The sequence below is a fragment of the Uranotaenia lowii genome, chromosome 3 (assembly GCF_029784155.1).
Source record: "Uranotaenia lowii strain MFRU-FL chromosome 3, ASM2978415v1, whole genome shotgun sequence".
Classification (NCBI taxonomy): Eukaryota; Metazoa; Arthropoda; class Insecta; order Diptera; family Culicidae; genus Uranotaenia; species Uranotaenia lowii.
Window position 1 is genome coordinate 336,573,259 of NC_073693.1, and position 13,382 is coordinate 336,586,640.

Consider the following 13,382-nt stretch of genomic DNA (forward strand, 5'->3'; position numbering starts at 1 on the left):
ATGACGCTGCCTGGCTGCCGAGGCTCGGAGGGATCTCGATCGCCTAATTGACCGAGATCCAAAACTCTTTCTGGATGGGGGCTCTGAAAAGAGCCGATTGTGGCAGCTGGATCCGGGAGCAAGGCGTCGGAGCAAAGCAGCGAAGAAGCACAAGACACTCTTTCTTGACTTATATACTAATTTTATTTCTCTACTTCTACTATTTACAAATTATATACACTTTTTAAACTACCGTCCTTCTTGACGGTCTGACGATTTGATAACGACTGACTCGAGGCGCATTGAAGAATGCGCCCTTAAATAGGCTGACGAGCAAGCACACAAACACGTGCTTGCGCTAGATGGAACCGCGTAGAACCTTCCAGGCGCAAACATCTCGCTTTCAGTGAGAGCAACCGTTTTGCTCTCTCGGTGCGGCACTCTCGCGTCCATTCTCAGTCCGCTTGTCGGACTGAACAGCTTTATAGACCTTTTTAGTTTTGGCATGGATTTTGATCCGCTGGAAAAGATGGATTCGGTAGGAAAGCAGAGATTTTTAAGAGTGTGACTAAAATATTTTGGGAAAAAAACTACAGCCCCGAGGAAAATACGGAGTAAAAAATTTCTAATGGCATAGCTCTTAACTTAATAATTGAATCGTAATTCAATTATTAAAATAATAATAACTCCCTTCAAGGCGACTACATCACCAGGGTTAATCCCGTACACCCTCATCCGTCCGCACCTTCTTGTTAATTCATTCCGTGAACCCCAGACGTTGCCGTCGTCGTCGGTCTTTGGTTGAACGATTTTCGCTTGATAGCGTTAATAAATAGCTCTGGCCGGGCTTGCTTGGCCAGGATAACGAAGCACAACGCGGCAGATACACGTCAGGTTCTCCCCCAGATTTGTGACCCCTTCTAAAGCCTGATGCTTAGGGAGAACTGGAGTTCATGAAGCAGCAGGCAATGGGGCGATAATAATATTCTGGTTAGCTGCTGCTCTTTTCCGGTAGCTGGTTAAGATCATCGCACACCTCCCAAAGGAGCTAAGCAATTGAGAAGCAAGACCAGAAAAAAAGTGTTGCTAGAATCCTGAACGGTGTTTTTTTTTCCATGCAGTCTTGTTCCCCATTCTTCCATGTCTTATGGTCGATGAAGGCGGCCATCGGAGCAGACTTCCAGCCTTCGTCGTCGTTCTTGTCTTCGGAACCCAACAGAAGGACGATCGTTTTCTTTGTTCCGGTTTGCAACAACATCGTCGCCCATTTGGCTTTGACCAAGCGGAAATGGGATTTTTCGCCTCCTGGTGAGGAAATATTTATTGAGACATAATTCTTGGCGGGGCTCTTGGAACCGGGAACGGAACTGGAACCGGGAGCCTTGGCTATTGCGCGTTATCTGGTGAGCCACTAGAAGAAATATAAGCACTTGGGTTTTCCCCCCTGGTGGAAAATGGCTTGGCCCGGGATAGAACACGATCAAACTGGCAAATCGAGCAAAGCGAACGGATCCTAGAGCTAGAGACAACCGAATTATGTCTCGAAAAGTGTTGCCTCGCTCGCAGTTCATTGGAAGCGGTTAAGATATGAAAATTTTATGTTAAGTGCCATCTTTTCGATTATCTCCGTCCGTCGGAGGAGCAGCACTTCTAAGATTAAACCATTCGCTAGAATGATTTCATTCCGATCCGGGAGGAAATGGAGAGTGGGTTTTTCCGAGAAAAGCTATTTCCGTGGCCGAATTGTTTCGGAATGACCGGTGGCGATTTAACCTGTTCGTTCACCGGGGCCAAAAGTTCGATGGTTTAACGCGTTGATCATCATTTCGTGAGCCAAATTTCAAAGTTTTCATATTTGAAGTATTATTTCTCCTTGAGATGTTATGAAATCGGTTTAAATATAGAATTTCGTTCAAAGTTTTTACAAAGGCTTCTAGAATCTTAATTAAACAGTATTTATTGCTATGGAACTTGATAGAGTTCTTCTCATTGGAGAAAACTTTATTTGCCTAAATTTAGGCTGACAGAAAATTCAGATATTTTAGACATATTTAACTAAATTTAACCACTCTCAACAACAATCAAAGTGTTTTACCAGGAAATTGGACCTCTCGCTGAACTTATCATCCTAAATCCTTTTCTCGGAAGCAACTAACTACAGAAGCATGTTTGAATATCCGATGTTTCCGGTGGATAAGCAGAAGGAGGAAAAAGGGGAGTTTCTCTCCTCAGCTGCGGTTTTCCAATCCATCACACTTACACCTGGCCGTCGTCAGCGTCCGTCGGCCGTGCTCCTTTAAGAGGGTATGCGGTTAGTGAATGCGGTTCGGTCCTGCTGGTTCTTGCTGGTCCTGAGATGGAAACCCTTCGGATAGGCTTAGAGCTTGGGTTGATAGAAATGCCCTTCAGAGGCTGGACCAACACCGGACCCGGAAGGCAGCTCTCCCGCACATGCGGTTTCCGGGTGCTAAACTTCTTAAAATGTGTCACTCTCGCTTAGTGTGGCATTATTTGAGCAAATTTTTGTAGTAATTTTAACATCGACTATGAGTGAACAATTTGACCTGCGATCACTTTTTCGCTAAGTGGTATTCGTCAGCCGTATCTCGAGATATGAAAAAAAAATTGAAAGAAGTTAAGTTTTAGGCCAAATTTATGAATTTTAAAACAAATACAAATCTCAAGATTATATTGAAGCATGCAAGCTACGGGAAGATAACTCCTTGTCCTTGCAAGTAGATAGTCTAATCTTTGAATAATTTTACACGAGGTATTTTTTGTATTTTTAAAAAGAAAAAAATCAGTGTCTCTGAAAATTTGCCTTATTTTAAAAAAGACTCTTCTCTACCTAACGCACTATTCAGGAAAAAAATCAATCAGGTTGTCTAGAACAACCATATTTTAGAAAATTTGCAAACAAAATATACGAATAAAATTATCAAGTTTTAGCTTAAAGAATTTTCCTAAAAACTTAAAATGTTACGTTTTTATGCTTAGATTAGGGTTACCATACAGACTCTTTCAAGAGTAGATGTACTCTTTCTCGATCGAACGAAAAATGGGCGTACTCTCGTTTTTGTGAAATTTTACGGAATGTACTCTTTTTTAATTAGAGCTATTTACTCATAAAGTTGAAATCTGTTTACCATATTTTATACAAGAAATACAACTTACAAAAATTTGAATTTCCTTACCTAAATATCCCGTATTTATAAAGGCATATGTGAATCGTTATCTGCAGAGAGCGCAAAAAGCGCCTTTGAGTATGCAATAAGCCCCCGCACAGTTGTCAAAGAGCACAAAAGCATTATACTCAAATGCTTAGTTGCGCACAAATTTAACATATAGTTTGGGCAAAGGAAATATACGCGCCTTAAATCTCATTTTGAAACCAATTTTTTTATAGGGTTTAGTGTGGTTTGTCATCATAACATCTAATAAAACTTTGGCTTCGAATAATCCAAATTGGAATATTCAGACCCTGACTTTTCTCTGTTCATTAGTTGAAAAAAGCTTTTAAGATAATTTATAATTATCATATACGTCATACCTAAGTTTTCCAGAATATTTTATAAGCGTTTTTGGGTCGAGCAAATCCAGGAATTTCTACCCAAAACCCTTGCAAAATTTGGGCATTGGATTATAAAAATTTTAGTTAAAAACCCGAGTAATATCCGGGCATATCTGACCAAAATCCATGCTTTTCTCATGAAAATTCTAGAGAAAAAGTTAGCGGTATTCAGTTCAAATTTTTATTTCTAAAAAATGTTTGCACGTGTCTTTCGATGGAACAAGCTCAGAAAATCATGCATTATGTGAAAAAGTGTAGTTATAGAATTTTGCTTAGATTTTAGATAAATCCGAGCATCCTTTTACTCCCAATAAATTGACAGCATTTGAATGACTTTGAATAAATATGTTCAATTTTGATTCTTTCAGAGTTTATCTTACTCTTTTGGAATTTTTTTTTATCATTGTACTTTTTTTTTAGCATTGCAGGATATGGTAACCCTAAGAGTCGGATACCACATATTGTATATAATTTTTCCTGACTTTTTTGGGGTAAATGATACCGATGTACATTTTTTGGTGTTGCGGGATATGGTAGCCCTAGCTTAGATGTGTTGAGATTTCTTTAAAAATAGGTAAATGAAAACTTCGAAAATATTGATAAAAAATATTTATTATCAGAATTTTTGACTAAAATGTTAAATTGCAAAGAAAATTTTAGAGGTAGCAAAATTAATTTCGTCCGTTGTTCATATTTTTAATGGTTCGTTATTGCACAGTGCATGGGAAGGAACATGGAATGCTATCATTTCGATGAGGTTGATACTGTCGATGTTTACAGATATTATATAAAACATGAATATAAGCCGGAGAAGTAATACACGACATCCGATTTTTCCTTTTTTCAGAATTCCGCATCGATCGTCGTAAGAAGGAAGCCGTTGAAGTTCGTTCCAAGGTAAGTTTGGAAGTGTAGGGGAGAGTAGGGATACTTGAACCCCTTTTCTTATTTTCACCATATCTTTTTGGAAAAAATTAGCAACTCGCGCTATTTTCAATTTTCTGACAGCGTGTAATTTCAAGTTTTTATGCTCCTAAAATTAGAACGATAATTGAACCCTTAGATGAACTAGAAGCATTTTCGTGAGAGTAAAAAATTGCGATATTTTTGAAGTTAAGAGAGACTTGATCCCTTATTCAGGAAGCCGGCTAGGGTGGTCGGATTTACCGGTTTTTTTTTCAAATCCGGTATTTCGGTATTCGTAATTTATAAAACCGATAAAACCGGTAAAACCGGTATTTTTAAAAGCATATCGTATTCATGAAAAAGTTTCGTCTAATTGCAGTAGTAATGGCAAAAAATCCTCAAAATTTATAACGAAAATGATTTAGCAACATTTTTGATTGAAAAATATGGTTTGTGTCTTTAAATTATCCCTTTGTCATAAATCTATCATCATCCTCATGATAATCAAAATATTTATCATCTTCATTTCATTATTATAATTTCGCTGTGAGGTTGCAGAAATTATAGAAGTTTCATATAATTTTCAACGAATTTATGTCCTGTACTCTGTTATACCGTATTCAGATTTAAGAACAGATTTTACAAATTTCATGAAAATTATATACAAAACATACATATTTTGATATGCAAAAAGATTTTACGGTAAAAAATAATTGGGCAAAACACAACACTCAGTGACAAAGTTTCTGGTTGACTCACAGAATTTCAGATTTTTGTTGTCCAAAATACAAATGTTTTCCCCGCAACTTAGGTCGTGATCGCATTCAGTTTGCCTTTCTAACATTCAAACGAACAAATAGGAATAAAAATCTATTCAAAATCCAGTCAAAATTCATCAATAAATATAGTTTTTTTTGGATCTGATCCATACGCGTTTTATTATAATACTGTTGCAAATTTATAAAAACTTTGTTACTGCTTTGTCTGGAAAAAGAAAAGGCTTCAACAGCGTTAAATATAAAAACAACAGAATTCCATCAATTACCTTGAAAATATTGATAGATAAATTCCTTGTTATGTCGTGAGACGGTATACTATGTAAATAAAAATAAAAATAAGATAAATTTCTTACAAACATTTGAACATGTGTTTAGCTGCTGACTCTGTTGAAAAATTTAATGTTTTAAAACAAAGTATGAAGTTTTTTATCAGTTTTCAACATTTTTGCATTTAAATTTTAAATTTGTGTAAGCCCGGCATCGCTTGGAACGATTTTGATTAACTTGGGCAGTTTATGGATAAATCATTTTTGCATCTTTTGACCAAATTCCATCTTCAATGAAAATAACAGTGATTATTGTAAAGCAATCTTAAATTTCTTGTAGTTATACTTTTTGCAGTCATTGTACACTTTAAAAGTTTTTAAATGTTGTAAAGCGTTAGTTCGATAGCTGAGCTGAAATGTGTAAAGTTTCATGAAAAAATATCTTCTTAGAGAGAGATGGAAGCTTGTCAATGCTCTTTTGAACGCCACTATAGCTTTAATCCAAAAAGATACATCGACAAGTTTTAGCAATAATCAAATCTCACATAAACCTTGCAGTAAGGTTTATTGAGCTTAGATTTTGAAGCTGACTGAACAAAATTGAAGAATTTGCACTCATACATATTTGGTAAAAAAAACATTTAGCTGTGTCAATTTTATTTCAATCCAAAAGAATAATGAAAAATTTACCGGAAATACCGGTTTTTTACCGTCTCAATAGTCGGTATTTCCGGTATTGGAAAATGGACGGTTTTACCGGTTTTACTGGTTTCGGTAAAACCGGTTAGACCACCCTAGGAAGCCTAATCCATGAAAAAAATCAAACAAAACCCCAAGATAGAATGTTAATTGACTATTTTGGTCATGTTTGTTCTCATTTCACAATCTATAATTGTCAGAAAAAAAAATCTATAGCTTATTCTAAACCTTTATGACATTGCATACTTACGGGCGCAATTTTTTATAAACAAGAGAAAATCAATTATTTTAGCCCTTTTCTTCAGATAATTGATGGATAAATATTAGCTATTGGATAAATATTAGTAATCTCGTAATCAGCAATGACCACGATCCATTGAGAAGAAGAATATACTGGGATCATTTGTACGAATATATTAGGGATCAATTGTACCCAAAATCAACATTTTAGGAAACTTTATCTGAAAAAAAGTTGGGAGTTTTCCATCGCTTTGGAAATATTGTATTTTGAAGTTGATTTTACACTCGAAAGATTGACGTATTGGAATAAATATTTTTGTTATAATATTTCCATGTTGGGAACATTTTAAAATGATGAAAAAAGATCTTCTAGTCACATATTGTGAAATTTTTTCAAACAAAGTTCAATAACCCAAAAACTTATTTTGTTAAAATTGTTTGAGCTTCAACCATTGCTGTTTTGTTCCATTTGGCACATTTTTCTAGAACATTTGATCTTTGTACGACATTCCAGTTTGGAGATATAGCTAAGGAATCAAGTATCCCCAGGGATCAAGTATCCTCATTCTCCCCTATATTTCAGGAGATGTTTCTGGACAAATTCTAGTAACTTCATACCGCCTTTTGATGTAGGAGCTCAAATTTGGATGTTATAATCTAGAACAGAACGGACGAGGGAACATAAGAGTACTTTTAGAGTAGTGGTATCACTAACGCTTTTTGAGTGGGTTACGATGTATTATCTGTAGCCACGGCCAAAACTGGGTGATCCTTTAATATGATCGATTTGTCCAGAATCACGCCAAGATCATTTGTAGATTCGACCTTCTCAAGCACAGAATCACATCGCTGCGTTATCTCTGTTCTGCCCCTGGTAAAAGTCAATATTTTACTTTTTCTTAGATTTACCTCCGTTGCATTCTCTCGGCACCAGTTAATGAGTTTACCGAGGTCTTATTGAAGTGAAACACAGTCTTCATAATCTGTGATGGTGCAGTACAACTTCAAATCGTCGGCATAGAGTATTATTTCCGTATCAATTAGTACACAAAGATCGTTCATATTAAAATTAAATAGCAATGGGTACAAGTCGCTTCCTTGGGGAACTCCAGAAGGAACTGCGAAAGTTGAAGACTTGATACGACCTTGCCTTGCGGATGAGGTTCGGTCTTGAAGGTATTACGCTAAGCCCATGACCAACCATTTGGAAAATACGATTATGTCGAGCTTACCGATAAGTAGTTTGTTAGGCAACCAATCGAACGCTTTGGCAGAATCAACGTAAATTGTGTCAACTTGTTTCTTATCAGAGAGAGATCTGCTGAAGAACGGAACATACACCATCAAGTTAGTTAGCGTTGACCTCTTTTTACGGAAATCATGTTGACATTCTGCTAGGATATGTGACGAAATGGAGCGCCCCTGCAAAAATTTTTGTAGCTTTATTCTTATGATGTTTTGCTATATGTACGTGTCATATACATACATAGAATGATCGTATGGAAGTTGAACAAACAGCATTTACCTACCAAAGTGGAAGCATACATAAGTTTCATTCCTTTCTAAAGCGACGAAAACTACACCAATTTGACGTTATCCGATACCTTAGTCGTACTTATAGGGAGAATGCAAGAGAGCGCAAGATTTTGCTCTCATAGCCTTTAAATGGTTGCCAGTGACAATATTTTCCAGTTCTCTCACTGGTCAGTATTATTTAATTCCCATCTGATTTTTAGTCATCTGGAAGCACTGCTGGTTGCAGAGAGAACATGGCAATGATTTTCTCACTTGAAGCCAGCGCGTTAGCAAAGTCATTTCAAAATTTGGCGAACATGGCGGACTTTCTATCATATCCGATATAAACTGAATTCAGGCGACATTTTATACGATCTTTTCACTATGCAGTTGGGTTTGCGATTCGCAACACAATTGTAAACTGTTTAAATTATCATTTCTATACGATTTCATGTTTGCTAGGTCATTTTATGGAAGTTTATAATTGATATGCCTCAATAGTTTTCAATAAGATGAATGTTACCAGATTTGTGCATAAATGAAAGAGCTGCAGTTTTACAAAGTATGGGTACAGTAGAAGTTTCCAATGACTTATAAAACAGTATGCGCTCTAGATGCGCCAGGGATTCAGGCCGTCTGATCCGGCTCCCTTTCGATCATTGATATCAAGGAGTGCCTTCCTAACTTCGATTGGAAAAACCCTGAATTGCTGGTTAGAGTTGTTTAGTTCTTTGTGCCATACAAAGGTGAATTATAAAAAATCAGTGCATAGTTGAAATAGTTATTAGAAGTGCGATTGTGGTATGTTAGATTCAACGAATGATTAAGTCACATTACACTTTTTTAATTTTCACGTAAAACTTGAATGCAGATGGGTCATCTTTGAATTTCCGTTGAATATCAGACACATGCTGACGGAAGCTAAAACCACAAATCAGACTTTATTCTAATAATGACCTTCCTTGGAGGTGGAATTATCGGCATAAGATTCTATGCCGGACCGGCACTCACAAGTTTTCTCACCGCTGGCTCCCATCGGTCCTCCCAGCGCAATCGCATTGCATATGGGGCACTCAGATCAAAAAAGGTATTATCTGTACTATCTTATCTATAGTGCAAAAATGATTGATTTTGAGTTAATAATTCCAAACGATTTTTCATATTCCAATCTGTATTTGGTGATTTTTGCAGATTTTTAGAATTTTGTTTACATACTTTTACTTTCGGAACAAAAATACAAATTTTCGAAAAATATATGGAAAAGGGTAAACCACAACAACTTTAAAGCGTGTTATCTCGAAATTAGCTTTCCTGCACTTGATTGGGAGCTCGAGTCTGTTTGTCAATAGTGCTTTTCCAATCATATCTTCTTTGAAGGTGTACTGTCTTCAGCGTATTTTTAGCTTAAAATTAGCACCGAGTGGCATTCAAATTTTGCAACCTTTTATTCGGGTATGGAATTTTAAATGCTGTAACTCAATGGCTCTTAGATTCTGTCTCGATAAATCAAATATGTCATATGTGATTCAGCAGTTGATTCGAAATTTTTCTTTTTGATCTTGTTTTATTCAAAATTTAATATTTGAGATACTAATCAAAGCCTTTTGCAAAAAATCTTCATAGTAGTTCTCGCGAAGTTAAGCTTCATTGTGGCAAATTTCAAAAGTTTTCGTAGAAAAATATGCGCATGAATAGTTCTATAAACTTGAAACAATAATTCCGATTCTATAGAAATGTGAACGAATATTTCATACGACAATCATATTTTCCAGTCATTAATCCTCTAGTCAAATGCTTATGATAAAAAGTACATTTCCCTAAATTGATGACTTTGAATCACAAATCGATCATTCATTTCGTTTCTTTACTTATTATTTTAAACATTATGCAATTGGCTGATTGTTGGGCGAAAAGATGACATGTTTTCCCGTAAAACGGTTAGCTTTTTATAAGCAGTTTCGCAACATCGAAGATAAATATTGTAATTTGAATGAATTTTAATTTACTTTCAAGTACTATTACCTATGAAGTCACATATCTTTTGAAAATGTCAAGGTGCGATAACACAAGGCAATAAAATTCAAGTTTCCCGAGGTGCCAAAAATTTGAAAATACATAAGTTTTGACTAATTTGGAGCCGTAATTCAAGTAGATGCAATTATGTGTTTTTTCTACCAGCTCTGTTTTCGAAAGAACTTATAAAAATAGGTTAAAAATTCATTAAAAAATGCACTTTTTCAGCAAAACTGTAGAATGAAAAATGAATGTTTTTTATGCATAATCTATTTTCCCGGATACCACTTGTTATTTGAAGTTATAATTTTTTTTAATTTTTCTCCGCTCTGTTAAAATTAAATTCAAGTGAAATTTTTTAACCAAAATGTATTAAAGATATTTTTCGAAGCATAAGTTAAAGCGCTTTGCAGTAAAAAATAATATACAGATATCAATGATTGATTCATCATAAAATTGTTTTTCTTTAAAGCCTTATCAGTAAAACTAGATGCGATAGACATAATCTGACAAGAACTTCGAGTTCAGGGCGCCAAAATATTCCAAAACTAGCTATAAAACATTGATAAATTTTTGAAGATTTGAATCCAATAGAATGTGAAGTTATTGAGTGCAAGACTTGAGTGACGACGAGCAAGCGCTGAATTTCTATTGAATTTTGAACGGATATGTGAAAATTTTGTGTGAAAACCAAAAAATCAGGCAAAATCTGGCTTATTTCCAAAAATCAGGAAAAACGCGGCTTTTCAGGTTATCAGGCAGAATCCTCAAAAATTAGGCAAATACTGAAAAATCAGCCACATTGGCATCTCTGTTTACAATCAGCACGTTCAAGAGGTAAACACTTTTTTTCTCTCTCAGTTAAAAAGGGAGAAATGTTCATTAGTTTCCTCTTATTGTCGAAAAATTAACGACCGAACAAAGTTGTTGGTGCTCCGGTCGAGATTTTTTTGTGATCTAGGATGAATCAAGAAAAAAACAAAATTTCGAAAGTTCATTGATTCACACTTTCATTTTTTTTGTAAATTAAATCAGAAAAAATCCTGTCTGAATACTTTAGTTCAGAGGCAAGTTATTCGTCCGCCGAGCAGTCGCCATATTTGCAGCGAACGCCATATGGAGTATTTCGACGAGGTTGGCTCCAAAAACGACCTAACCATAGGGTGTGTCGTAACAGTTGAGTATTTTGGCGTTGAACGTTGCCTACACTCATTTCTATCTGCACGAATACGCTGAATCTACCTAATTTTGTCTAGTTTCGATACCAACAAGTGAGCAAATACACGCAAAAACGCATACGAGCGCGTAAATTTTCTGGATTTACATGTAGCTTTATTTTTATCATATTTGTGTAAAGTATTGCAGCACTAGTGTAACAAGCACCGGTATAAAAGTGAATTGCTGGTAACTATAAATTTATTTTGAAAATCTTATATACTTCTAATATAATTCTAATATACTTCAAATCCAGTGCAAAGTTGAATTTGAGTGCAAGAAAATCTGAGAAATCGTAGATTGACAAAAGGTTGAAAAAACAGCTAGGCCTTTGAAAATTTGTCAAAAACTCTGTGTTTCATACTTTGAAAATCTAAAGATGCGAAGTTGTGTCAAATAACGTCAACTTTTCAATCGTCTTTTCAAAATTTATCTGATGTGACTTAAACAATTTTCACGGTTCATTGATTCACAAGTACTTTTTTACATTTTTGGTGGTCATGATCTAACAAAAAACAAAAATATGTAATTATGCAAAACGTAAAGCTTTTAACTGCAGCTTTCTTGGACACTTAGTTAATTTTTTTTAGCATTTCGTAGCTTCTTCGCAGTCTTTTTCCTTAAGCATGTTTTTTAGATTTTTTCTTAGACTTTGAAAAACGGAAAACTTATTCAAAACCTAAATTTTTGAAATAAATATATTATTTTTATACTCAAAAAAAGTGCACAAATTTAAGCGAATCAATACTTATTTTCAAATGATTTCTTAAAGGAGCTTCAATTCATTGCTCGTAAAGAAGTCAAGATCAGCTCTTTAATTCTTTACACCTATGAAAAATGTAAATTTTGTTGCCTTGAGTAATTATCCCAAACACATCGGGGTTAACATCTATATCGGGGTAATTATGAACAGGCATTCTAAGAGCATTTTCTCCACATTTTAATATGAAAAGAGAATTTAAAAGTCAAGAATTGGACTGGATTCTTGCATATTCTATCCCGATGAAACTACTCAGCTCAAGTTTTTTGTTAATTTTAATCACATTAAATCTCCAATTATGAGCAAACTGAAGGTGTTTCCAAAGTAGCAATTGGCTTGAATCCTCGAAGAGCAAGCCTCACTAATAGCTGTGGGTGGCCAAGCTCCAGTAGTGGATCCTTCAAGCGCAAACCCGAAAATGGGATAATGGGGTTTCATCTTGGTTTCCTCATCATCAAAAGCGGATTAAACGGCTACCCTATTTAGGACTTTGGTGTGGCCTTGGGTTTCCTGCGCCGCGAGGGTTGTCATCACGCCTCGGCTTCAATCCGGAGGGGCCCAGATTTTGGGGTGATGAATATTCCGCAAAAATGTGACAACGGGTGACAACCCGGTAATGGTTCATAATTCGGGTGATACCTGTTGAAATTGATTAACAGCATTGAGGTGTGAAGCCAAACTCCGGGGAGGGAAACCGGACGTGGGGACTCGGTGTCACAAAACGGACAACCTTGCGGTCGGAGAACGGTACAGCAAAACCGCAGATTTGGGTTCCTGCTGGCTCTGGTCTCTCGGAATCCAAACACCGGGGCTTCTGTCCGGGTCGCTAGAATGGGTTTAATCAACAGCGCCAACTAACTAACCGGAGCGAGCGTCTACATTCTACATGAACAGATAAATTTTGTGCTCCCCGGTACAAAACTCCGGTAGATCGCGATGATGGCAGGAAGATACAAATTATGTTTTGCGCGCACAAACAACACATCTCGCCAGCCATGTGATGTTGTGTATGCTGCTGCTGCTTGGGTGCAAACATGCTGGCGGATGCAGGGTGAACTTCGTTCGGTAGCAAAATTCTCACAATTTGCTAGTTAGAAGACTGCACCACCTTCGTCACCCGGCAGCGTGCAAATTTGCTTATCACGTATCCGTCTGTGTATGTAGTCGTTTGATGCCACTACTGATGGATGGATGGGTGCAACTTTAACAAGTGAAAAGTTTTTCTTATCTGGCTGGGGCTTTTAAAGTGTTTTTATTGGACCTTTAGAAGACTGTTGGTGTAATCTAAAAAAACAGTTTTTTTTTTATTTTTTCCATTGCATCCAACAAATTGATTCGCCCACAATTAATATTCTCTTAGTTGACTGGAAAAACAAAAAAAAAAGAATATGTGCAATGTGAAAAATAAAGGTCTGGTTTGCGAATAAAACGATGGCCGT

The 13,382-nt window shown here is 36.1% G+C and overlaps 1 protein-coding gene across 1 annotated transcript in view; it reads left to right on the forward strand.

Annotated features, from left to right (window-relative positions):
• LOC129755610 (uncharacterized) overlaps positions 1 to 13,382 on the forward strand; it is a 143,660-nt gene that overhangs the window by 67,366 nt on the left and 62,912 nt on the right. The window contains exon 2 of the mRNA XM_055752197.1: positions 4,398 to 4,447. The gene's annotated coding sequence lies outside the window, so the exon portion shown is untranslated. The remainder of the gene's footprint in view (positions 1 to 4,397; positions 4,448 to 13,382) is intronic.